General features: G+C 37.2%; 2 protein-coding genes across 4 annotated transcripts in view; one reads left to right on the top strand and one right to left on the bottom strand.

Annotated features, from left to right (window-relative positions):
- Positions 1-27,903, bottom strand: part of LOC105356674 (uncharacterized) — an 84,221-nt gene that overhangs the window by 40,287 nt on the left and 16,031 nt on the right. The gene's annotated exons all lie outside the window — the stretch shown is intronic.
- Positions 26,450-27,903, top strand: part of pex2 (peroxisomal biogenesis factor 2) — a 38,390-nt gene continuing 36,936 nt past the window's right edge. The window contains exon 1 of the mRNA XM_078938965.1: positions 26,450-26,745. The gene's annotated coding sequence lies outside the window, so the exon portion shown is untranslated. The remainder of the gene's footprint in view (positions 26,746-27,903) is intronic.

The following is a 27,903-nucleotide window of genomic DNA, read 5'->3' as shown; positions in this document are numbered from 1 at the left end:
TGAACAAAGAATCCTCTCTACTTCCTTTCTGTTCTCCCTTTTCAGTAACTGAAAAATATATAGAACTGCTCGTGTAGCTGCTGTTTCTCTTTATCCTTTTGGTCCTTTAGACGTTTGAAGCCTGTGACCTTTTTGCCTAACTGACAGTTTTCTTCCTCTTGCGCTCTGTCCGTGTGCTCTATGTGTCTGACCTCTTCCACCATTGCTGCACCCTAAGCAAAACACAACAGACCCTAAAAAATAGAAAAATAATACTTTATGCATACTATAAATATGCAAAAAAAAATAACAGAGACGAATTGGAATGAGGGCCAGCGGGGAAGATCTATGCACAGAGAATGCTCATTGTTGGATTTTTCTTCACTTAAACTCCCATGAAGCTTTTTCTACAAAATACCACACTTTTGTCTACTTTTTCCTACTTTGGTGAGGCTGCTGAGTTTTGGCAACAGTAAAATACTGCTATTTGGTTCTTGCACTTTCTTCAAGCAGATGTGTGCAAATGTGTGGGTGTAAAGTCAGGTATTGTTGGTTTAAAAAAAAAAAAAAGACCATAAAGGTGTGCACTCAACCCAACTTCAAAATAAAGAGGTAGAAAAGCAAAGACCAAAACAAGTTCAAACCACCTCTAGAAATACCTTGAAAGAAACAATGGCCCTAAGACAAATTCGAAACACAAAAAAGAGAAACATGCCTCTCAATTCAAGCTGTTTTTCTTGGAACAAAAAAGTTCTGATCCAAGCCAACACAACATAAAAACAGTTATTTTCTCAGGAAAATCTCAAACGACATTATTATTCCCAGCTATGTGTCACTCAAAATGATTTAAACAAGCCACCACACCTGTTTCTGTGCATCTCTGTTTTTATCCAGCTGTCTTTATGTCATATCTTAGCTGTTACCTTTCAAAAACATAAACTTTCATGAAATAAAAACAGAAAAAAATGATTACTAAAGTTGTCATTTGAGAATGTAGTCCCACTTGTGATTATTTAGACCAATATTTAGTTATTTTGCTTCCATCTTTTCTGTTTTTCACAAATGTATACATTAAGGAGTGGACCAGGTGATCTTTTTTTTTAAAGACAGAGTTAATCAGGTCCAAAACTGTACAGTTGGATAGCTCCAATATTGCTCGCCATTGTTGTTGCACCGGTTATGTTAGGTTGGGGGTGTGAGGGGCTGTAAGCTAGCAGGAGAGCATGTAAACAGCTGGTTGATAGTAAATGAGGGTAGGCGTACAGTACTCCACACTAAAAGTCCCACCCACAACTCAGAGGAGAAATTCTTATGACAGTGAGTTGCTGCTCTCCAGAAACTATGTCCTAGAAAATGACACAGATATTGGCTAAAAACAAAATAATCATAACAAAAAATACCACTACGATGATGATTAGAGTGGGACTTTAAATACATTTTTCTTGACCACATAAAAAGTGTAACAGCCTCCAGTCTAATTCAGTGTAAATGATATTGATATTCGTTCATTCATTCATATTAGACGTATTTATGTGCAAGTTGGGAAGGGCTGGTGCGTGCATCTACTCTTTCACATACAATATTGCATGGCAACTGTTTGATATTGCTCGTTTCCTAGGTGACCTCTCATAATTACCCACGTCAGCGGTTGTTTGTGTTTGTGTGTACATGTCTGTACATGCTTTTATGAAGATTTGATTTCTTGTCTTTTCCTGTTTTTCTGTGGCAATATTTTGGACTGCATAACTGTGTGTTAAGAGACTATAACCCTTTTCAGGATATTTACTTTTTTCAGTTCAGTAAAAATAACTACGTTTGTGTTTCAAGCCAACCTGGTCTCTGAGTTATCTGACGGATGCTAGAAATGTTTTTTTCTTTTTCTTTAATTTTTTTTTTTTTTTTTTTATGAATTTGTTTATTTGATACATTGACTGTTTAGTGAATGGCGTAAATGGTATATACTCATATAGCGCTTCACAACCTTCTTAGAAGGCCAACAGCACTTACTGATAGCACCAAACATTTTTAAAACTGTAGGATATATATCTAACACAAAAGTTCATCTCAAAAGCTTATCTCATATCAGAATAAATACGCCATTTACAGTCAACTGTGGCCAAACCTTCCTCTATTCCCCCTCCTCTTGTCTGTCCTTCATGATCTAGGGATTGTTTTGAGCAGACTCGAGGGCTCATTTGTAACTGTCCAGAGGAATTGATGAAGTTAACTTGGCTCTTTGACCTTTAACCTGTGGGTGTCAGCTGCCAGGCTTGCTGTATACACTAAACCTGAGATACAGCAAAGGGAAGAAGAAAACTTTGCAAATTTACAACCACACATTTAGTTAAATCTCATGTGGGTGTATAAACAACAAAGACACAGAGCCACACGGACACACACACACATACATTCTGTAATCTGGGTCAGGTTTACATTCTATACACATCAGATTAGTTAAAAGAAATATTATCAACATGCTCTATTTTCTTTCCCACATGATTGCCAACAAAAACATAGCCATCAACTATATGTAAAAGTACTGTCAACTGACCAGACCTTTCATTGCTTTGACAAAATTGCATATCACGCAACCAAACCAAGAGCAATAAATAAATAAATAAATAAAAACACAACAAAAAAATCACAGTGTTCCAGCCAAATATATATAAATAAAATCTTTCTTTGAGCATATGTGTGTGTGTGTGAATTCCCAATGTGAGCAAATGATAGGCAGGATAGATGCTGATAAACACCAGAGGATGTCGTGTCAAAACAGACAACTTGTCAAAACGACACACTAACTAGGTCAATCACAAAGTTTAAGCAGAAACTTTGGAGTGGAGCTTTGGTTTATGCATATCTGTGGATTGATGTCTGTGTGTGTGTGTGTGTGTGTGTGAGTGTGTGATAAGCTCCTCAACGAATCTGCGGGAGGGGACCTCCAATATCGAAGGTATTTTTAAATCAATGAGCTCTTAAGTGTATCTCAGTCTCAATGCGTTCACACATAACACGCACACACAACACTCGGCATACACAGGATCCCTACTGACAGGCTATGACAAGATAAAGAGACGGGGAAAAAAAGTACGGGGGGAGGGCAGGACGATGAGAAAATAATATTTGAACAGTAGAAAAAGGAGAATAGAAATCAGGAAGATCAAGATGAGCAAACTGGAGAGAAAATTTCAATCAACTATTAGCATTGTAATCATTGTCCTTAGAACCAATGTCTGTCTATGCCCAACAATGGAAGCTTAGGCACTGGACTCAATTCAGTGTTTACTTTGTGTGTCTTTATTTTTTTAGTTCTGTTTCATTTCATTCAGATAAATTCTGTTTTCTATTGTAAAATATCCTGTTAAAATTATTATTTTTTTAAAATATTTTTTGCATCAAAACCAAACCTAAGACCACACATCTTTAAAGCCTTCAAAAAGCCTGGGGCGGAAGTTTAGCTCAGGAGGTAGAGCAGGTTGTCCAAGAAGCGAAGGGTTGACGGATTGATCCCCGTTCTACCCAGCCATCCGTCTTCCCCGAGCGCGGCCAGTCTGCAGCTCACCGCTCCTCCCATGGGATGGGTCTAAATGCAGAGAATTTCCCCAATGAGGGATAGATAAAGTATCAATTATTATTATTATTAAAAACACTAAGGACTCTATGATAGAATACCGCTGCATGTAGGACACAAGTTAGTAAAGCAATGTTTTTTTTTTTTGACCAAATAATGCTGTCCATTTTAGTTAATAACCAACGGCTGCTGAACACAAACATTTAAGTAGGACAGGGTGGGAGAGCACATTAAAGATGACTTAGAACATGGTGACAGTATTTGTTCAGCTGCACTAATGTTAGGACATTTAGAGCTGCAGATAGAAATACTTGCCCCAAAGTACACGGTTTAATTTACATTCAAGAGGGTGCAGGCACACTCGCTCTCCTCTGAACACACCTACTGCTACCACAAGCCGCACAACGATGGAATAAAGTGTGCATGCAAAGCTGGAACTGTGTGTGGGTCCATGTGTGGGTGCATGAGAGAGACCTTGTAATAGATCAGAGAGAAACCAGCTTCGGCACAAAAAGCAGGGCCAGATGTGGAGCAGAAATCAGATCCCCGGACAAGTGTAATGGCCCATCTGTTGACTTTACCAATCAAAGCACAAAACACATAATCATGCACATACATGGACACACATGCATGCGTTTATTTATGTACAGATGTGCAGCACAGGTAATTGAAAACCTCATTTGTAAAGATCCATTTTGGTTACCATCATAGTTTAAAAACATATAGCACAAGTATTTGTGAGAATAAACTGCTTCAGTCCTGCAAACCATATATGAATTTAAATGCACTTTTTTTGAAGTGGATTATTAATTAAGAAAAAGTATTTTCATGATGGCCAGTTTGCTAAAATGAGATGTAATAATCTATGGTCTTTTATAAGTGCACTCTATGAACAAAAAGTATTGAAATAAAATCCTTATTAACAACTAACAAAATACCGACCTTAACCTTCCAGTATGAATGAATACTCTTGGAGTAGAGGTTCAGCAACTGAAAAGACTGAATATTTCTTGCTTCTTCCAGTATTAACAAATCTAAACCCTAGAAATGATTGTCCATTACAGTAATACGGTTACCTAATGTTTATTATTTAAAAAAAAAGTATTTTGAGCAAATTTACATTAACTTTAGTGGTTTTACTTACCGCACATACCAGGTTATATATCTACAAGCACACAAGGATACTCTTTGTTCAAAAGCTAAGTGCCTTCAATGATTCTGATAGTGTCCCTGTGGCTAACATTCAAGCACAAACTATGTTTATATAAATTTATAATTCAAACTCTGAATAAAAAATACAAGTACCTTGAGATGTTCCTGCTGCAGATGCTTCAGTTTTTCTCTAGACTGGTTCAGCTAGTCCTGAATCCTCTATCTTTACTCTGCTTGTTTTTAGACCAGTATTTTCCAGCACGTATTCCCTTATTTATAACTGCAAGAGGTGTCCATACATGAAAAGACTAAAAAGACAGCAGTTGTAGAAAGAAAAGTGGAGGTCAGACACATGGAGAAGATATAAATGACCAATAACATCTACATCAACAAGACAACTTGGAGGCCATGGCAGACTTTAAAGACGTTTGTTTTGACGTCGTCTCCATAGCAGTGAAAGAGAGCATCATAAAAGCTTTGTGTAAGGGTAGAGAATCCTACAGTTACTGCTTTAAGTCTTGACTATCAAGACATTAACTTTATAGGGGGGATTTTTTTAACTAAGTTGGGACAGTCAGGAATGTTTACCATCAGGCGACACAAAAATAGGCTTTTCTAAAAAGGTCAGCATTAAAAAAAAAGTCATGAGCTGTCTTCTAAAGAGTTGTGTATGTAAAAGCAAAGGTGAGAATAAAGAAGTCATGAGCTAAATAAATTCAAATTTTATAAACATTTTTTACTTTCTGTCCTTACATAGAAGTACATGCAAACTCTGCAACAACACAGGTCCTGTTTAATTTGTTAATGGGTAAATAACTAGCAATCAGGTGCACTTTCTGGCCACTTTTGAACCATCTTGGGCCCACCTGGCCTTGCTGACTGGGTGGAGAGAGGGAAGTCTGGTCATCTTTGCTTAGGCTGCTGCCCCTGCGGCCCGGTCCCAGATGAACGTAACAAGGTGGATGGATAGATGGAAGTTGTTAATCCAAATGAATCGACCTATACCTTTATAAAACTCTTTCAAATTTAAATAAATCAATAATTTCGATACTGGAAACTACTATTTGGATTGAGGCAAGGTAGGTTTTATTTTCCTACAACAGGGGTGTCAAACTCATCAGCATATAGTGGTTGTCCTCAAAGGGCCAAATATAAGTTATACATGTACCGTAACTACATGTAATGAAAAATAAATGTAACTACTCCTTAATGTTAATTAACTCATTATTTATTTATTATACATTTTTAAAGTGACAATTACAGTTGCATAGAAAACATGTTTGCTTGTCAGTCTAGCATAAATCCTTTTAAACTTTGTCTGTTTATTAATACCCACATAACTCCTTTAATGAAAGATCAAACTGTCCAAGTTAATAAAAAAATAATATAAAACTGAGCTAGAAAGAACATGTATTACACATGTAACATTTTTTCTGCATACACACATAAGACCTGCTAACATTGAATAATTAAAGCAACTACACATAAATAATATGTAATCAACGAAATAATTTTTTTATTTTAAGAAATTTGGCACCACATTTGACCCCCGGGCCTAGACTTTGACACACGTGCCCTACAACATAAAAAGACCAAGCACCATCACAGTGGAAAACACTGATTGCACCAAAAATGATCAAGCCATTATTACAGTCCAATGTGTGGAAACACTTTGAATTTTGCAAAGACACATGACCATATAGAGGGGTAGAATGTTCCGCTTGTATTATTTTGATGGGGAAAAACAACATTGGGCTGAACTTTATAAAACTAAAATGTGAATGGATTTGACAATAATTCTTGTTCGTACAAATATTTAATTTACACTTGATTATCCTGCAAGAAATACAAGGTATCTTGAAAACTTCACCTGAACTGTTCAGTACCCAGATATTTATCTCTGAGTCACACTGGTCGAATTTTTGGCTAAAGATGTCCTGAATTGATTTTAGGTTAGTGAATCGGTTCAAATTGGATCGTTCAAAATGAACCAATATTGACAATGAATCATGACAAATTATGAAATGAATCCAATTGTTGTTCAAATGAATTGTTACACCTCTAATTGAAATGCGTGTAAGGCTGCAGCCGACATGAATCCACAAACTAAGGGGTATCACAGGGTCGTAACAAGGAGATCCACATTATAAAGATCACATCTACCTGTAAATACCTCAATAAATAAGTAATTATGCTAGAAGAAGAAAGCTAAAGTCTTAAATATGAGACAACATTTGACAACTTTTTTCAGCTCAATTGTGTTTCATTTAGGTAGCTGACAGACATCCATGCTGCCATAACACCAGCAGTAGATGAAGGACTTAGTTTGGTAAAGGACACAGTAAATGAGTTAATTTAAGCCTAAGACACTACACTGCCACCTGCCACTCTAATAAACCTTGGAGGGGGTTACAGAAGCAGTAGAAGAAAAACAGATGCAGGCCAAGAATAATAAGTAAAGGAAAGAAAGGACAATGAAAGAAAGTTAAAGGCCATTCCGTTTATCATACGTATGATCCTTTAAAGTACACATTCATTACCACTAAAAAGAGTGAAGCTGGACAAGAGCAAAACAGAAAAAAAGGTGTAAAAAACATTATAAGAAAAAAGGAATAGTCATATATTAGGAAATTGCAAAATAAATAAACACAGTCTCTGTCTAAGTTGTCTCAGCTTGAATAGTTTGGTGATATTCACAGAAAGATGGACAGAACAGTGTACCCTCTGTGGTGCTAAGATGGTAACAATGAGTTATTAAAAATGGAGAGAAGGCAGGAGAGGGAGGTTGCAGGAGGAGGGGAAGGATAGATGATTAACTGTGAGGGAAGTAAAAAATGAGGAGAATTCCCTATTGTACCACACTGGATTTGATTTAGAGAACACTACCCAATTCTGTTCCTTATTTAAGAACTCCCAGCCAGCCATTGTGTGTTCATGTGTGATAAAGAGCATGTGGGCTTCTATTTTGCAGTGTGGCCAGCCTTTCATTATACGTTGCCCAGCACTGGGCCCTCTATTGAGTGTGCATCTTCTTCACAACTAATTTTTGTCATCAAGGAGTCTTGTGAGGCTCTATAGCTTGTATACATGGCTATAAATAATTAATATTGGGGTAAATTAATCTGTAATGTAAGGGAAAAAAAGCATAGATAGGAATATAATGTAAAGGTGTTGATCCTTCATTCATGTTTTGGTTTGTTTGTTTGGTTTAGGTTTTCTGCTGCCACTGTCGATTGTAAGTTTGGCACATAGTCTTGTTACAGATCTAAAGACAATTCTAAACATAAAAAGTCTGCCAGCAAGAATCATTACATCTTAAATATATTCTCTCTCTCCGCTGACAAAAGATAATAATAAGACACTAACAAGTTAAGAGAGGACAAGTCTAACAATAAAAATCCATCTTGGTTTTTTATACAATACAATTTCTCCAATTTAATTTACTATAACAACTTAACAACTATAAATAAAATAAGAAAGAATCTTTGAGTCAGATTGTGTTATAGAACTATGGTATTCATTTTAAAAGAGGAGTGTCCATTCATATTGTTCTAGTATGCCTTAGAATTCATTAAACATGTCTTTCCAAAAAGATCCAGAGTCTTACCAAATAGAGCTGGCAGACATGCTGGAAGTAACTTCAAATAAAAGGCTTTTTAGTGTCTTCCAACATTTACAGGTACATTATTCTCCAGCTCTTTTCTTCAGAAATATGTTCAGTCTTCTTGATTGACCTTCACTATGTCACTGAATTAAAACATTCATAACCATAACAATAAAAGAGAAAAAAAAACGTGCCTTGCCATTGAAGGAAATAATTGTATGCCTAATTTAAATGTCAATCCATTTTGATTTAAGTTGAGTTCAGTTTATTTAAGTCAAGCCAATTTAAAGTAAAAATAATCAATTATTCGAATTAATCAATAAAATAACTTATATAAGGACAGAAGGAAAAGCAGTATAGTAATCAGGATGTCTTGTTCTTACATCTTGTACAGTTATTCTTCTAAAGTATGACAAAAACAATGTAAAAACAATAAAACAACTGGCTGGTGATAAAAATCATGAAAACTAAGAGATCTTTTCATTTTACTTGACAAGGATCTAACTGCTAAAGAAAGGGAGACTGAGGAATGAGTGCAGAGTATTGCCCATTGTCCTGTAGACCTTAAGAAATAACCTTCTTTGCACAATTTACTCCAAATAGAGAGATAGGCTGTTTTTTTATTATTATTCTAACCACTCAGTCTTTTATTCCACTTTCCATTTACTCCTTTTCTCTCAATATGAACATTGTACTTGGCCTAATTTTGGGTCTATTAATATAAAGAGTCATCTTTTCAGTCTATGTTTAACCCTTCAACACCTGAACTGTCGCAGACGACACCTAAATTCCACACACTCCGACATATTTTAAATCTTTAATAATTACCGTGAATCAACTGACTTTGATGCAGAGAAAATAGGCTTGTCATGTGGGCTTTGCACCAATATGTAACACTTTAGGAACGCAATTGAATTTACGTTATATGTCAACACTTGAAGAGTTAAGGTAGTCGAGTTGGTAGTTAAGACTGACTGGTCCTTCAAGAAAAAATAAAAGTGGCCAATATATAATTTTCTTAAAAAGCCAAAAAACTTTGAAGCTCCAAAAAAAGAGTCATGGGAAAATCTAAAAACAAACATAGATTTGGCATTTTCTGAGTTTTTTATACAATGAACAGAATGAATTAGATTTAAGTGATGGAAAAAAAAATAAGTGCACCAGGAAGTTGATTTAGATTCACCCAAGGCTTATGCAACGCTTCCTAAAAGAGTAAATGTTAGGTCTGATCTTAGAAGTTTAATTTCTTTTCCAGTTTCTTTAATGTACGCTAACTGGAAGTTCTTTCCAGAAGGAGGGAGCTCAGTTTATAAGGGTGTTGAAGAATGTTTTTGTAATTTAAACTTGTGCAGTTTCTGTGTAGTGACGTGGTCTACACCAATCTTTTTTTTAATGTCATAGACCACCTATGTAAAGCACTACATTTTACAGACGTTGGGGAAAGTTTCTGTACTTAGCTTGCACATATTGCACAAGTACCTTATGTGTCTGCCTGTAAGTCTCATGGATTACTGACAGCATCTTGAGTTCTAACAACTTTTGCAGCATTGGTAGTTTGCCCAACACTTTTTTGCTTGTTTTGACACATTTTTAGCATGACTGCGTTTGACCCATAAGATCACTATTGTCTATTTTATGGCCCAGTACTAATGACACACAGACCACCACTAGTTTGTGGCCAACCGGTTGGAGACCCATGGTCTACAGCATGAATAGAACACATTTTTGACAAGAGTGGTCAAAATGTTGTACTTCTTTGATGTTTTACTGTTAAAATAAAATTCTCTTCAACTACTTTCCATTCATCTCTGCCATCTGTACTTGCAGTTACAGGTCACACCTAGCGACTTTTCCATTGCAGCAACAGTTCAGGGTCCAGCCTGGACAGAATGCCATTCATAAGATTAATAAACACAATCTTGGTAAAAGCTTATGCTTTCGACCATCATGTGCCAGTTCAAACTTTATTCAGTTTATTTATTCAATGAAAGCAATGAACAGTTTCAACAACAAGATTTTAAATCACTTGTAACAAGTTTTTAATATCAATGTATGGTTTCTCATTCTTTATTATTCTCTGTGTTAATAGCAGTGTGGGAAATCTGACAAACTTCTAAAAAAGTGAAACACCTACTAAATAGGCAACGGTTCCTAAATTTAGCTCCTAGACATTCAACTAAAACTCAAAGAAAATAACCAGTCAACCACAAAACCACAGGTTAATAGAGCCAGTATATAATGAAAGAATATTAATGGGAATGTTCTCCTTGTTGATGTGTTTTTAAGTTTATTCAACATCAAGTTTGCAGTGTAGATGTTTTTTTGCATGTTTGGCAAGTATAGTGCATGAATTGTGATCAGATTCCTCCATCCAACCATCTCCTTTTGCTTATTCAGGGCAGGGCTGTGGGGGAAGCAGTCCAAGCAGAGATGCCCAGAACTTCCTTTCCACATAAAACTTCCTGCAGTTATACTTCCAAGTACCACAAGACACTCCCGGCCAGCCAAGAAAGGTAGTTCCTTCATTGCATCCCAGATCTTCACTGGGCCTATTCTCAATGGGACATCGCCAGAAAACCTCCCTAGACAGTCATCACAGAGGGATGCCCAAGGCCACCTCAACTAGCTTCTCTTTAGGCAGAGGAGCAGTGGCTCTATTCCTTGCTCCTCTTAAGTGACGAAGCTCCTTAGCCTACCTCTAAGGGAGCCAGCCACCCTTATTTAAGCTGCTTGTGTCAGAGATCTTATCTTTCAGTCATGATTCAAAGCTTCTGGCCATGGATCAAGGCAAGTACCATTAAATGTAGTCTCACTAATGCACATATAGGGTCCGTCACATGGAGGTTTGTTAAGGACTAACAAAAGGCACTGTGTACTGATTCACATAATTTTTTAAAGCATTTTTTTTAACCCTTATGCTATCCTAGGCACTTTAACGTTGGGAGTTGGGTCATCTAGACCCACTAGACAGTGAGTTGAACCTTTACTCTTCAATGATTTGTGAACCTCATTGGTGTCCATGGATTACATTAAATCTTTCCGACTTTATCCACCTTTGTCATGGTAGGGAGAACACGTCAATGTAAGGGTGGGGTCATCTAAGATAGCACCATGGTTACAGCAGATTTCAGATGTAATTTAATGATTAAAAGAAAATAACACGTCTTGTGCCCCACTAGTGGTTTCTTTTTACATTTAAGTCACCAGTGTCAACTTGTGCTAAAACGACTTTGTACTTTGGATCTCTTCTAAATTGTCTGACAATATTTGAATGTAGATGCTGTGGTTGAGACCTGATCACACAACTCCTTTAATTAACCAGTTTATCAAAGAACCTGGTGTCACTGCAAGTTCAAGACAATATTTTATTTAAGTAAAAAAAATGTAACATTGCTAATGTATAGCAACGATTACCCACAATGGACGCGTTCTGCTGCAATACTGAATTAAAATACTCTTTTTTATAGAAATTCAACAAGTTTTAGTGGGACTATTGGGAAATAAAATAAGTTTTCACAAAACCAAGACAGAAACGTGTGATTTTAAGTACTTTAGCATAAAGTTTATCATATTATACAGGTTGGCAGAAGTTTATCTCCTTTATGTTAATCACACTATAGTGCAAGAGGGATTTTAAATGAAACATTAATGTAACGTTGGAGAGCACGTCTTCACCAACTTTTAAAAATTATCACTGTTAATTCAAAATAGAATTAAAGTTAATTGGACATCTTGAAGTCAATTTTCTTCCTTTTATATCTATTTTCCATTCCTACCTCATCTTATTCAGTGTTTCTAACATCAAGTTTAACTACACCCGACCCAGATATATTTCTAAGTTACTTTTAATGGCACAAACTCCCCTTTTTAATGAATAAAAAACTTTTACTGAATAATAAGGAAGAAAAAAGCTAATTCCACTATATCTGAGGTGTACAAATAAAATATTATTCAGTGTTAGTAAAATAAATCCTACTTTGAATCCAGGAGGATAATATATGCATAGAACGTAACCTTTGATCAGTTTACTACTTTGTGATATACTGAGTTTTCCATAAATGGGAGCTTCCAGTAAAACACGTGAGTAATTGAAGTTCATCCATCTACTTTATGAGCGCTGTAATGATTTTGTAGTTCAATATTTAAAATGATCAAGTCACAATTCTCAATGCATATAGTTAAAAGTGTGAGGATCTATGACTTTGACTGTTTTTTTTTTTTTTGCTTAGTTTCTTTCTTCTTCAGCCCCACCTACCTTCATGCTTATGTTTCCAAGTCCTTTTCTTATCTGGTTTTACTTTATAAGAAATTCAGCTGCTACTTGTTAATCGTTTTATCTCTTCTTATCTATGTGAATGACACCATCATTTCATTTTCCCAAATCCCCTTTTTGTTTCCTGTCTATGCTGGTTTTCAATCGTGTTGCTTTTTGCTTCGCAAATTACATGTTTTCAGGTAGACAAGCGTGTTACATACTTTGTCTGATTTCCTACATTTTTGACATCCACAACATTCCACTTCCACAAATCCAAAAGTAAGAAAAAGTATATTTGTCTTTTTCTCTAAAAGATGTAGATCATGACATAAATCGCAGCATAAACATTTCTAGAAACGAAAGCTATAGTTTGTATGTATTTACTGTTATGTGTAGAATGCTATGTTGACATTTATTTAATGCCACCCTTTTAATTCAGTCTATTTCACTGTTGTGCTCAAAATCAACGTCTCAATCAAAATCCACAAGCAGAGATCAAGAGTTTTAACAACTTAGTTTTGCTGAAGTATATATTGTATTTTCTGCATTACAAGTCACTCTGGAGTATACGCCGCTGCAGCCTAAAATGGATAATAAAGTAGAAAAAAACCTTTGAATATCTTGCCAACTTTAAAGAACTGTTTTTGTGCGCCCCCTGCTCAAATTACTGCCCTGTTTCTGCTGCATTTTACAGCAATAACATATGTTGATACGTTCATGATATGCAGACTTCTAGTAGAGTTTTTATCTGTATTAATAAGCTTGAAATTTGTAGCACTGATAATAATGATAAATAAATGTCCAGTCCCAGATCCGCATGCAACATCCAATTCTGATAGAGTCTCGATTTCCAATCACTCAATTGGGCCGGGACATCTCTACTCCCAGAGAAACTGTGTGACTTGTGCTCTAAAAAATACTGCATACATTATGGCATCTTTTGTCTTGTTTCCAAATTGGCCACAATAGGAGATTGCTAAAATCATGAGGTCCATAAAAGACTTTTTCCTCAGCGGCAAAGGAACCTTAGCTAGATATAGAGATTAAAAAAAGCAATATTTGTGGGTTTTTTTCTTTAAATAAGTGCTTAAGTATTCAACTTTCATATTAATGGTGCTCCTATTGAGGAAGAAACCTCAATCTGATCAAGTGTCATTACTTTAGCAATCAAAGTTCCACCCTTGAGGTTCTCCTCTTTACTTCTGCCCCCCACCTCATCCTTTCATTCCACTCCAACCTTGTAGCCATCATATGTTTTTGCCACCAAGGCAGAGTAGAAGAAAAAAAGGGAGAGCGCCTTGTGCAAATCCTTGATTGGCCAAAGTCTATCCTGCTTCTGGGATTAAGAATAAAAATGGAACATTTGAGGACAAAGGAAGGGGGAATGAGATGGGAGGAAACAGTGAGAAGGAGAGCTAGTGTGTCAAAGAGAGATGTGAGTTGAAGAGTTATGGGGACAGAAGGAGACGGCGAGAAAGTGAGAGGGTGGCTAATATAATTGAATTAAAAAGATGGAGCGGGGCCATTTCTAAGCAGGTGGGAGTGTGGAGTGAGAAAAAGCGGGTGAGATATTAACTTCTAATAAAAGAGAGATTAGAAAATGGCTATCAGGACTGCTCTGTCTTTACCTGTGGGAACGACGGCCCCCACATAACCTTTCAATGCAATATGCGCACAGATATTGGCCACCGTGCACAAACCATACCATGCACAAAGACATAAAAACACACACATGCGTGCACGTGCCGGTGTCTCTGTGTAAAAGAAGACACGTGAACAATAAATGCAGGAGAATATGGCATTTAAGCATGCACCCCCCCACAAAAAACAACCACTTCTCCTTCAATGATCCAACAGGCAGCAGTCATCAGATAATGAAGATGCAGCTCTTTGGGAAGCTGCAGCCATACAGACAATTAATTAACTAATTGGTCTAATGAGCTTGTTAATGCCATGCTTTTCTTTGGCAGCCCGTGTGAATACATTAACAAGACTAATTCAATTAAACAGGTGCAGCAATCACAGCTGCGTCTCTCGTGAGCAGATGCTCACAAATCCTACAGGTGTTGTGTAGACTCCGTTTGACTCTGATGCCTTTCTCAGACAAACCTTGGCATTCGATCAAAAGTCTAATAATATGTAGATCAAGTGGTGTGTGCTTGTCTATTTGTGTGCTTCCAGTGCTCGTGCCTCAATGGGCCAATGTGCCTTTGAATCAGAAGTACAGCTCACTAAGCTCTACCAGCATTAGTAATCTGTATAATTGAAGGGGTATAAAATAAGTGGGTGGAAAACTAATTGAGGTGTTATAATAGCACAGTTAAATTAGCAAACAGGCTCTTGGGGGGTGGGGGGTGGGGGTTCAGCCAGTAATGTTAGCCAAGGATTCACAGTTTGATTCAGCTAAAATGTTTTCAATATGAGGAGCGATTTTGTCTTAAAAGTGTTACAGCTTTCTTCTGTTGAAGCTATTGATCTGAGGTTTTCATAGCTTCAATTCACAGACACTTAATGGATAAGCAGCAGGGATACATGAGTCGTTTAATGAATAATATTGTAAAGAGAGAACTGTTGTATGCTTTGTAAGTTTTTCAAAAATGTTACACGTTAAAATAATTATCAAGAAATGTTTTTCTCTTCATAACTCTCCTTAAGCCTTACAGTCACAACTGCCCTTATGGCTAGATATGGGTTGTATAGGCAAAAAACTGGCAAACCTGTACAGATAAGGTGTTTGACCGCTGTTTGGTGAGCCTGTGAATGGGCGGAAATGTTCATGCACATTTTTTTTCTATCAGCATGCTGTGAGCGACAGTTCGTAGTAAACACTTATACAACATGCAAGAGTAAGTAGTGGTGAGATAGGTGATACACAGGTTTGTCGTACAAATTTTTATTTTTTTTTTCTACCCACCAAGATCCAACGGATCGCACAAGGGGCCTATAAGTGCTGTTCTTTCCTTGCATGCAGTCTGACTGTAAATGAGGAAAATTTGTGTGGACATACAACTGGCGTCCTACGGGTACTTACACTTTGTATCTTACGTGCACAACCCACTGTGTGTCGCGTTATCAAGAGGTTAGTAAGGGGCCAGTACTTGCACCTCATTGATGGCTGCGTGGTAAGGGCTTCACCGTACGTCATAAATATGTCTAACTTACAAATACTTCACGATACACTTACCACACGCACAATAACTGCACGTTATATATTTTTAAACAATGTCCTTGATGTGGCCGTATGAGCTTCAAAGGAACTGCAGGAGACACCTGTGCTCCCCTTAAGATTTGGCCGCCGCTCCTCTCTACAACCCTTCACGGGCCCGGACAACCCAAAAACTCGAAACACCCGTACGGGTCAACCCATGTGACTGTAACTTTACAAGCTTTAAAAGACAGCTTGATGTTTTTCAATATTGTCATTGGAATGTCAAATTTCCAGAAGCTCCAATAGAGACCCTCTGCTCCTTCACTGGCAGCTGAAAAGTCGAGGTTATTGGTCACCTAAACTGATGACCCCGCTGATTAATTTTCTTCATCTTCCTCTCAACTCCTCCCCCCATCCATAGGTCTGCTTTCTCTCCATCCCCCAGCCCCTTCAGCCACTGCTGAATATTAAATCAGTGCCCCCCTCCACTTTTTTTAATTTCCAGATAACCACTGTTCATTTTTCTCCGTGTGTCATATAACCATGGCATGGTGTCGCAGCCTATATATTAGGGAAGGCTTAAGTGAGTTATTATCACCGTTTTTTTCACCATTTATTACGTGTGTGTCCTACTGAAATGTAAACATGGCTAAATCATTACCTGAATATGTAATGTATGCATGGAGTATATCCGTTTTACAACATCAAATTAGTGTTTCTAGATACACTCCCTGCAAAAAAAAATAAAAATAAAATAAAAGTATTTTCAATTTTCTGAATTGATTTTCTTTTAGCCAACAAGGCTGTATGGATACCCACATAAATGTGTTCACGTTTAGCGAGACAATAGTTAGAAGGTAATCTTTAGGTATTATTTTTTACTGAATCTTCCAGTGATTTAGATTGTTGCAACTGCAGTACCACTGGAAAACATGGCTGCTGTGTACAGATAAAGCCAGGAGGTGCTAAAAGAGGACGAGAAAAACATGGATTATGTGTACATTATATACTGTCAACTGCAAATCAAACCTTTTTTAGTCTATATAATCCTATAAGTCATATCTAAAATCCCTTATCCTTCCATTCAAACCTGGTTTGCTGGTTTGCCTTTAACAATCAACAACACACCTCAAAAAACCAAGAAGACTAGACAGATTTCCATGTACTGGATGCACACCACTAACCTTTTTCTTTCAGCTTGAGTACATTTATATTTACACTTGCATCTTCAACCAACCTTCCTTCACTAAGCTTTGTTCTCATCTTCCAATACCTGCTGCTCTGAGGTTTAAAACATTTCTTCACCGGCACTGCAGTATGCTTCCCTATCATCATATTACTTCACATCACCTTGCTTGCATAGCCTAGAACCTCGCCCCGGAAAGTAGAGGGTGGAAAGTGGGAAGTGATTTAAAAAAATGAGGGCAATAAAAAAAAAAAAAAACAGGGATGAATGGAGAGATGTGATATAAGGTAATATGCTAACCCAATCAACAGCCTGCTGTTTGCCGACAGTATAATCAAAATATCGGCCTAATGTCATTACAGCCATATGAGAAATAATATTGCGTGAAATGATACTGGTGCGTGTGTGCATGCGTGCTGCACACATGAACAGGCTCATGCGTCCAGATGTAGGTGTCATCTACTACCTCTCATAAATACAAAACACGGTACAAAATCTTAGATACAATTATGTCTTCCTTTTACTTATTTATGAAATGAGTTGTAAAAACCATTGATTGTTGTTTACTTTATGTAATAAGTCACAATTATTCTAATATATTAAGAAAATATATAAATTTATTTCTTATTCACACAATGTGGTGCATTGGTTAAGATCGATATTTTCTATGTTATTCATACAAATATTGTGCATTTGTATATTAGCACACATAGATTGTGCATTGGCCCTGACACAAGAGGATATTACTTAGTGTGTGGCTTCCATATCCTGGATGCATGCAGCCACTGATGGCCTCTATTGATGGACACTGGCGTAAAGCCATCACTCAAGTTATGGAGCTTTAATTGAAGACAGCATAAAACGATAAACCAAGAAACATGCATGGCTGAACAGCCCAATGTAAACCATTAATCATAGCATAGGCAAAGACAAGTGGCCGCCACATATACACAGCCACTAACAGACAAGCCTCCTCCTGAACGCACCCACACATCGGCAGTGGCATACTCATATTGCTCTTCAACCTCACACCTCGTATGTGCGTGGGACCCGTGCGTGCACACACACACAATCACACGGGGCATGGCAGAGACAAGAGTCCCAGTCACATATTCTCATGATAGATGACCCATTTAACTTTGATTTCTGAGAGAAATGAGCTTGTCAGCGATACAGGGTTACCGTACAAGCACACCAGTGCGCTCAAGCACATAGACACCCGTTCACAGCGTACACAGATTCTTCACAAAGGCCACATGTATAAACTCACTTTGTGCATTTACATTGTAAGTAAGTCACTGTGATTGAGCCAACTCTCCCTTTTTTTTTTTCTTTTACCCTGCACTTACACACAACCAGAAACTCAAAGCCACTCCTATTTACATGAGTGTGTTTCTAATATGTGTATGATTTGTGATGCGAGCAATCAGAAGTGAAGCGATTTATCAATGGCTGTTTCCACAACACAACTCTACCGGTTCTAAATGCAAATTTGCATACTTGACACAAGAAGGTAAAAATTCAGACATGTATACTTGTAAAATCTGCATATTCAACAGGGAATAGTGTAAAGCTAATGTATAATCAGGTGGCAGGAATAGACAGATAACCCAAATATAAAAATGTGCTCTCACAAACTGAACAATCAACATAAATGAAGTTAAAGAATTGACAGACATGATGGGTTTTTGGCAAGTTGGACTCTGTGTAGCTGTCGATAAAGTCTGGCAAACAAGTGGCTTGTGTTGTCAATATGATTTTGTCATGTGTTGTGCTGCACACAGCTGCATAAGTACATTGATTAATTCATTTTGGCTACGGTGCTCCTCAAATCTCCTTAGAAAGCTAAATCTGGTTTGACTGTTTCATTACCTAACCCACTGTAGCTCATGAAAAGTCCCTTTCAAGCATGTAATTCAGCAGTGCCATCTTATCTACAGCACTAAAATGAGGCTTAAAGAATGTGAGGGTTTAATGTCCCACATGGCCTGGAGAAGATTGTAAAAGAAAAGTTATTTGTAAATTATGCAAGAAATAAATATGAGAGCGATTGATAAAAGTAGAGAAAACATTGTGCAAAAAGAGTGATTGTTAAAGATTTTCTAAATTTGAAAGAGAAAAAAATGATAACATTTTGTATGAAAAATCTAGATTAAAAGTGAATAGAGAGAAAAAACTGACTGTGCATAGAGAACAACTACTTTATTTTCCGGAGTCTGTATTTCAAGTTGCACAGGAGTTTGAAAAGCTGCCCTTTTCTGAACAAATCCCCCAAGCCCAGCGTAATGCTGCCTTCACACGATCAGATTGTCCTCTCTGTTTGTTTTGGATGGTGCTTCTTCTTATGCGTTGCTGTCTGTAGCAAATACTGATACACACACCTACAGTGCCCTCTTGCAGTTGTTAGCAGGTAACAACCGCTAAAGGGCAACCGATTGTTAGTGCGAAAAAGACAAATACATGAACCAAATTTCAATTTTTTTTAAACTGATATAAATCTCCTCTGAGAATAAGTCGCACCACTGGTCAAACTATGTAAAAACTGTCACTAAACTCCAAAAAATACAGAATAAGCTTTTGTTTATTTTAGAATATCTTAGTATTGTTGTTTATTTCCAGGTTTTTGTCCTATTGGGTGTATGACTACAGCAGACTAAAACCCACCTAAACCCCTGTCCAGTGACTTATGAGACAGTGTTGACAGAGAAATTTAAACAGATGGATTGTCCATTAGAATTGAAAAATGCTTTAAAAAGCATGTATGTACGTGCAACACACATACACATGCCCATTCAATGAAGCAGCTGAAGCCCCTCAACACTGCTCTGCCCCCCCATGCTTGGTTTCCCCATCTAATTGCTGCCATTCGTCAGTGAGCCTGTGAGTGTGTGTTCGTCTGATGTACGTTGGGTTTTTGTCCTTACTTTGTGATTCTGACAATGTGCACTTTCTCTAGAAAAAAAAATACAGGGGCTAAAAGACAAAAAAAGGAGAAAGGCAGAAAGACTGTGAGCACATCAACTGATAAATTCGCTGGAAATGATTCAGTAACATGGGACATACAAAGTCCGCCATTGTTTGGTGAGCCAAACGATAGTTTCACATCATTTGTCAAACTTTTCTGTTTTTAATCAAAAACCATAAATACAAATATATATGTGCTAAAGAGAAGATGAAATATGTGGAGCCTTTTGTGAAGCTTTATTTCCGGATAGGTTTAAAAAAAAAAACAAGAGATTTGGAACCTTTTGGTGGCCCTAAAACGCCGTCGTACCTTTAGAATGAGCAGAACCATTTTAAAGTCCAACGCCAATCATTTTTTTTATTATACCGCAGGATTAAAACCTGTGTCGTTTCCTAAGACATGGTTTCTGCAGAGCGGCAGTAGTTAAATAGAAAATCACCTCAGAGTTGTGGGCGGGACTTTTTTTTTCACATTATCCATCTGTTTATGTGCTCTTCAGCTAGCTAACAGCCCTTCATAATCCCAACAATGGCAAGAAATATTGGAGCTATCTAGCCATTCAATTTTGAGCCAGATGCCAGCTCAGACAAAAAAAAAAGAAAATGTATAGGCTATGGATCTAGTTGTCTACAGATGGATACATCAGAACTGAGTGGAGCAGGGAGCTTGTGGCTTCCTTTAGAAACTTATGCATCACACTAACAGGCTTTTCCAACTGATGTTTTTTTTTCTGCTCCTTTTCACAATGATTTGAATAAAGAAATACTCAGAAATGCAATTTTAAGTTTAATATAGTTTATATGTGTCTTCCACCGTGAGAAAATGATAAAATAACACTTTAAAAACTCTAAAAACATGCTTTATATGTGAACTGGTCTTTGAGGGGTATCAATTCAGTCTAATACATTTCTGAAAAGATTAACCTGGACATTCCCAAATACTAAAATGACAAGCAAAGCTGTTAAAATCCAGTGTGTATTTCACTGTCTCTTAGTGCACTAAATAGGAAGGCCCACATTAAAACATTTTTTTTTGGCAAACAGTCATATGTGCATGTGTGCACGCGCGTGTTCAACATGATAATTTGTTAGCTTATGTTGTGAGGGGGGTAAACAGATAAGCAATCCGAGGTCCAATCCTTCATCCTGCTCTGATTATAAATCAGCTGGAGCTCTCAGAAGCAATCAGCAAGAGCAATCTGCAGCCGCCACAGACACCTTATCAATCAGAGGGTACCATCACACTGTCACACACATGCATATACCAGAAGTATACGCTCACATGCTGTCCTGCATTCACATTTGTGCACATCTTCGGACATGGTGGCAGGTATGCTGCAGTTGTAGATCTTTTTGTTTGTGTTATTAAATATTTCCTTTCTTTGTTTCTTGTTTTTTTTCTTTCTTATCTTGTGAAACAGGATCACGACAAGTGAGTTGCAACAAGAGTTTTATCAAGCTAGATGCCTGGCGGCTGAGGAACAGTGTAAAGCGAGACACATCACTCCTAATTACAGTCTGATATTAATAACAGAGAAAAATATTAATCTTGGAGGTAAACACTAAGCCGCTTAAAGGAAAATTGCAAATAAATCAGATTATCTTATAGGAATATCCTGCAAATAGGCCAGGGGGGTAATGAGAAACCTGGGTCCAAGCTCTCTCTCCCTCCTTTTTCCTCTCTATCATTTCCCACTCCCCATTCTCTTGTTGAATTGAAAAAGGCGTGACTGTGTGTATTTGTGTGTATGAGAGTGTGGTTGTGTATTTATAAAGTCGAACTGCAACCCTCCCTGTCAGCCCCCACCCCACTACCAACATCACCCCCCTTTCGTCTCTGCCTTTCTACTGTTGTATTCATTTTTCACCTCCAATTTCATTTTTTCATCAGTCCAGGGGGGCGCCGCCGAGCAGATTCAATTAGGCTCTGTGATTGGGACGCTGGCATTCAGCGGGGTCATAGAAAGGTTAAAGAATTCAGTGGCACAAACATGATTATGGCTCTGAAGCATTTGATCAGAAGCAGGGTTTATCACGGCAAAGTGGAGCTCCTACGTTGCTTGAACTGGGCCCACCAGTTTGGTCTGCGTGTGGTGGGAAGGCTTTTCCAAGTCGAACTGATTCTGCCGCTTAATGATAATAACATACTGAAGCGGCTGAAAGTGCTGCAAGCTTGAAGCAAAACACAGCTAAAGGTAAAATAATGCACATTCATGTGAACACAATCATGTTTAAAATCCCAATGACATGAGAGTGAGACTTTTTTTTTTACGAACAGAAAATGCCTTCTATTTAAATGGTGACAATACCAGCCAATGTACACAATGAAAGAAAATGGCTCAGCTGAAGCAATTCATGAAGTGAAAACAGATGAGATTCTTTTTTTATGTCTTTCAGGACCGGAAACCATTGTTTAGGATAAAAAGAAGTTTGACCGTTAACGATTTGTTTTTGTTTTTATGTGAAATTACGATATTTAATGAGTGCATTTGAAGTTCATTATACTGTTTCATTATGACTTTAATTATAGTCAGGTCAAATTGGCCACCAACCAATGCCTTAATCTGTCAGTCTCTACAGGAGTCTGTGCTCAGGTGGGTTTTGCTGCCGCACCACAAACTATGCAACAGAAGCAAGTATGCATACAGACGCGTATTTTTTTCTTTTTGGGCTTTTTGCTCCCTCTCTTTTTATTGCACACACACACATGTGCACACAGAATCACCAACTTTTGCAGAGTAGCAGAGTAATAAAGGCTACCCTTGCAGAAGAATTAAAGCCAGTCAATGACATTGTCGCCGAGTACACACTAAATCATTTTTATACCCAGATGAAACAGCCAACATAATACCAGCTTGGCACATGTATCCAATATCACCTGGATACTATGAAAACAAACAAAAAAGCAACTAATCAAATATCATATTGAATGTGTCAGACTCATGTCAAAACATGAGATTAATACCAAATATAGGAAATACGGTACAATAAGAGTATGAGACCTTTTTACATTCAGAATGACCAAACAGAGAGCACATTATGAGATATTGGATTGATAACGGGCTTGGATGCTGTTGTTCACTGACTATAATAGAACAATGCTGCTGCTTCTGGGTAAGCAAAGAATGCAATATGATTCTAATGTGTTTTACAGACAAAAGCCTTTCACTGGGGGGAAATTGTGTCAATAAATAAGCAGACTCCCATTTAAAAAGCAAGGGCTATCATAGAGCATAAAACAACAAGCTAATGTGTATTGTTAGTGTTTTGGTGACTATTGAAAATATAATACAGTATGGGTATTTATTTATTCCCTTTCACGTTATGAAATTATAGCTGTTAGGTTATGTCTAACTTACATTAAAAAGTTTTATAGTAGTGCTTAGACCCAAAAAGTTACCAAAGCCACACACACAATTTTTATTCAAAATTGCTACATGCTTACTAGTGTTAAAGGATTTATCTTAAAATAAAATAGTGTTCCCTCTTTTATCAGGGGGCTCACATTCTGAAACTAACTTGCGATAGGTGAAATCTGCAATGTAGGAATATAGATGTTTTCAGGCTGTAAAACCCCTCACTACACACGCTTTTCTCAGACAGATATGAACATTTTTACACTTTCCTGTTTTAAACTCTCAAACTTCAAACCTTTGTAGAAAAATAAGACCAGTTGGAATGAAAACAAAAGATCAGATTTAGGTAAATGTGGGAAACTGAAGGTATTCTATCAATATGTTTGAGTTAATAAGGATTTGTTTTGTAATATTTCTAAAAATGTCCAAGTTTCATTGTGCATTGTAAAGCAGGAAACTGGCTCCTCAACACAGTGTAGTCTGTTGATGTGTTTTATTATGGTTGACTGTGTTTTAGTAGTTAAGGCCTTGCTCTTCCATCACTGTCCCAAAATGGACCAGGTTATTCTCATGTGATTTTTTAAAGATAATTGTAGACCTTTCTGATGATTTCTCAGACATTATCTCTAAAAATATTGGTACAAATTTATTATTAACCATTTTTAGCATATGTGTCCACTCGTGCTTTAAGATGTAGAAAAGTACAGTTATTCTAGAAATGGGAAAGCCATTTTTGCCAAATTGAAATCAAGCTTTTTTTTCATTGGGATTTGTAACATCCATTCATCTTCTACACCTACTTAGTTCTGCTCAGGTTCATGGGGCGGGTGGAGCCTACCCAGATAAGTTAGGCGTCCTAACACCCTGGACAGCTACAAGTCCATTGCAGGTCCACACAGAGACAGATAACCACATAAAATCATGTTCTCAGCGACAGGGCCCAAAAAAAAAAAAAAAAAAAACACACACACAAGAAACGTTAAAATTCTACACAAAAAGGAACCAAGCCAACCTGTTTTTGACATCACTTTTTAAACATATTTTATGTAAATGTGGCACTGGCTTTTTTTCATTTGAGTTCATCAAGTAAGGTTCAAATATTAATTCAGTGCTCAAGATTAGTTTGAAGGGGAGAAAAAGAAAAATCATTTTAATCATTGTACTTTTATTTTGATTTGTGAAGTATTCTCAACAGGAGTGTCAGTCATTAAAGGATGATTTTCACATTTATGTAATTTGGAATAATGGGTTAATGTTTTACAGAAATGCCATTATTTCTTAATGGGTTAATATTTGTGATCTTCCTTTTTTGATAAGTTAAACTTTTGATAGTGACAAGTTTTAGTCAGTACTACATAGATGTGACGATATATGCCATATCTTTTATTTTATGATTGAACCAGCTATATTTTTCCTGCTTTCACCTGGCTTTGCACAGGAGTAGGTTTTTTTACACGCCATTCATATCTTTTTGGGAATGCCTGTCAATCATCTTATCCTTGAGCCGATAACAGTCATCAGGGAGTTTTAAATTTCCCCCTAATATCTGCCTCTTAAGGCACGGAACACTAGCCAGACAGAACCAGTCAATAATGCTGTTTGGTACCTCAGTCCCTTGCCTAATTGACAGGGAAACACTTGAATATGTCCTAGACTTCTCAATTCATGTGGATCCCCACCCCCCCATCAAGAAATCCCCATTTCATACTCAAGAGAGGTATTTACATGCCCCACACCGTGGAGAGCAAACAAGCTCATTTAAAAGTTCACATGCTAATGTGTGACATTTAATCCAAACTTTACACGGGGAAAAGGACACGCTACAATAGATTTTGATTCCTTTCTTGTCTGTGAATCTCATCATCTTTTCAATTCCATATTTATGAGATGAAAAGATGGGACACTTTTGAGGGGAGGGAAAAAGGGAGTTTGTTATTTGGAAATTGGGCTGGTCAGTGATATGCACTTCAAAGTTATATTGGTGTTACATAAATGTTCAATGAATGGACAGTCCATGTTAAAGCTTGTGGAGAAATAACGATAAACGGTTCTTACAAAGCTGCTTTTATGTCCATTTGATAATAACAGCATTTTTAGTAAATCAAATGTACTCATCTGCAGACTTCCAATACTGAGTTGGCGACATTTTGTTTCCCTGATCCAAAGTACAGTCTCCAGGATCAGCTGCAGTGAATTAACGCAGCTAATTTCTGGAGTTGGCCAACCCACAAAATAAAATTCCTAGCATTTGTTTTGTATAATTATATGTACTCTGAAGGCAAAGTCTATACACGCAGCCAATGACAACTTCTGTAGAAATACCACCCTCTTATTCACTTTTTTTGAATCTGCGGAAGACATAGAAAGGGGGAAAACCAAAAAGGCAGCCAAAGAGGCTGCGGTGAGAAGGGTTTGTTAGTTTTTTATGCAAGTGTGTGCTAAGTTATATCTTGAATGGCTGACAGAAGTGTGCACTGCATCTCATTTTCTCATGCAAAATTATGTGTGACCTTGACTTAATGCGGGGACATTCTGATTACATTTTAATTTTTCTTTCCAATTTAAGATCCAAAGTTACTAAATGAACATTTGTCTGTGGAGAAACACATTTGTTTTCTTGAAATTTATGTATGCTTTTCTTTTTTTTTTTTTTTTGTAATGCGCCAAGAAGTGTCTGCTCCTTCTGGCAAAAATCTACCTTCTTTCATCACACTTAATTCATTCAGATGTCCAGCTTTGGAGAGACAGTATGCATACAAAAGGAATGAAATCAAATTACATACCAAAGAAGATGTGGACTATAGTCTACTATAAATCTTAATTAGATTTGAAATGTTTCCATCTTGAAACTTCTCATCAAAATGGATTTCACATGGAGAGATTTTTTTTTTTTAAAAACACCTGAGGTTCTGAAAGAACGCAATCTGCACCATGTTGTAACTGAACAATAAAAAGATGATTTAATTAAACTCAAAAAGAAGGTAACTGAATTGAAAAATGTTTATGGATATATCTGACAAAATGGAAAAAAACAAAAAATCTGCTTATCTCCAAACTAAGAACCCATATCTGGAAAGTAAACATTTTACAACAGTGCAAAACATTGTTTTCACCTTTTTTTTCTCTCCAACTGGCACTATGGCAGGGTGCCAGTTACCATCAGCTGTTGCCACTTGGCAACAACAAAATGCCGCCGTAGAAGCAACCGGGAATTGCAGGAGAGACTAAGGAGACAGAGGTCCTTCAGAGTTTCAAGACTCTTAAAGAGTTTTATATTTTTTTCTTATGATGGTGTTGCATGTCTTCTATGTAGAGTGCTATTGAGGAGCTGACAGGAAGAGGATCGACAAACTGGTGCGGGTATGTGTTCTGGGATGTCCGCTAGAGTCTGTGACTATGGTGGGTGAGAAGACGATGCAACGGAAACTGGAATCTTCATCATCATTCTCTGCATGAGACCATGGGTGCACTGAGGAACTCCTTCAGTCAGAGACTTTAACACCTCACTGCAGGAAGGATCACTTTCACAGGTCTCTCTTCCTGTCAAATATTTGTCTCTACAACGCTTCAGCGCTTCAGAGACACTGGACAATACTTAATTTTTTAGGTGTATTTTTAATGTTATATATCATCTAGCTGATGTTTTTTTTTCTTTTCTTTTTATTCTATTCTATTCCACATCCCATTATGGCCAACTATTTCTGTCATCTTTTATCTAAGCGAACATTGAGTTGGAAAGTTGGCTGGTATGATTCAAGAATTGTGTCGACTCGTGAGCAGTACAGACAATTGTTCCTGACGTTCAAAGAGTGGGGCTCTTTTTGGTTCTCTCCACCCCTTCGTCCTATCTCGAACACACACACACACACTTACGCACACGCAGATCGACCAGAACAGGCCAGGGATGAACACACCCCATCTGATCTGTGCCCCGTTCATTCATTAGACCCATGCTCCCCTCTATTGATTTCAGCTTAAGTAATGAGAAAGCTTATCCAAAAATCTTTAGCATTTGGGCTCCAACTTAAGGGAATCAATGGGGCCATTTCCCATTTTGAACAGCACATACGCAGGGGTTTTATGTATGGTGAACGCGACAAATCCAGATGCTGATAAATCAATAGGCTTTTTTGTCAATAGACAACCATGCTTGCACACACATACATGCATACATGGACACACTTGGCTGATAAATGGTATTTTTGAGGCAATTAAAGTGAGCTGTAAACATATGAAGGCCAATCAATTGGTCAGTGAGGTCTATTATCAAGGCTTTAACACTGATTTAGAAGACTTTATGTGTGGCGCAGTCACTTATGCAGATCAGCAGAAGCCGGTGATCTACACAAACAGCTGCTGTGCTTGCACAATACCTGACACACAACTGTCTGTCATTGATGACACTTTTAAATAACAAGCAAATTAAACTATGGATATTAGTGACCTTAAAAACTTCATTAAAAAAACAGCTAAAAACAAAACGCAAGTAACTGATCTTTAATCTTGGACTTCTGCTGTAAAGCATTGTTACTGTACTGCATAGCTTTTGTGCTTGATTTTTTCAAAAAGAATTCTTAAGAATATTAGTTGTTCCCTAAAAAAGTTCTAGTTATTAAATAAACAAAAATGATTATTCAAACAGTCGCTGCTAAGTTCTGATTGGGAATTTTGGATAGTGTAGCAAACAA

This window comes from Oryzias latipes, chromosome 20, assembly GCF_053564925.1.
Source record: "Oryzias latipes strain Hd-rR chromosome 20, Olatipes_Hd-rR_3.1".
Lineage (NCBI taxonomy): Eukaryota > Metazoa > Chordata > Actinopteri > Beloniformes > Adrianichthyidae > Oryzias > Oryzias latipes.
Note: the sequence above shows the minus strand (reverse complement) of the source record. Positions and strands in the feature narration are given on the sequence as shown.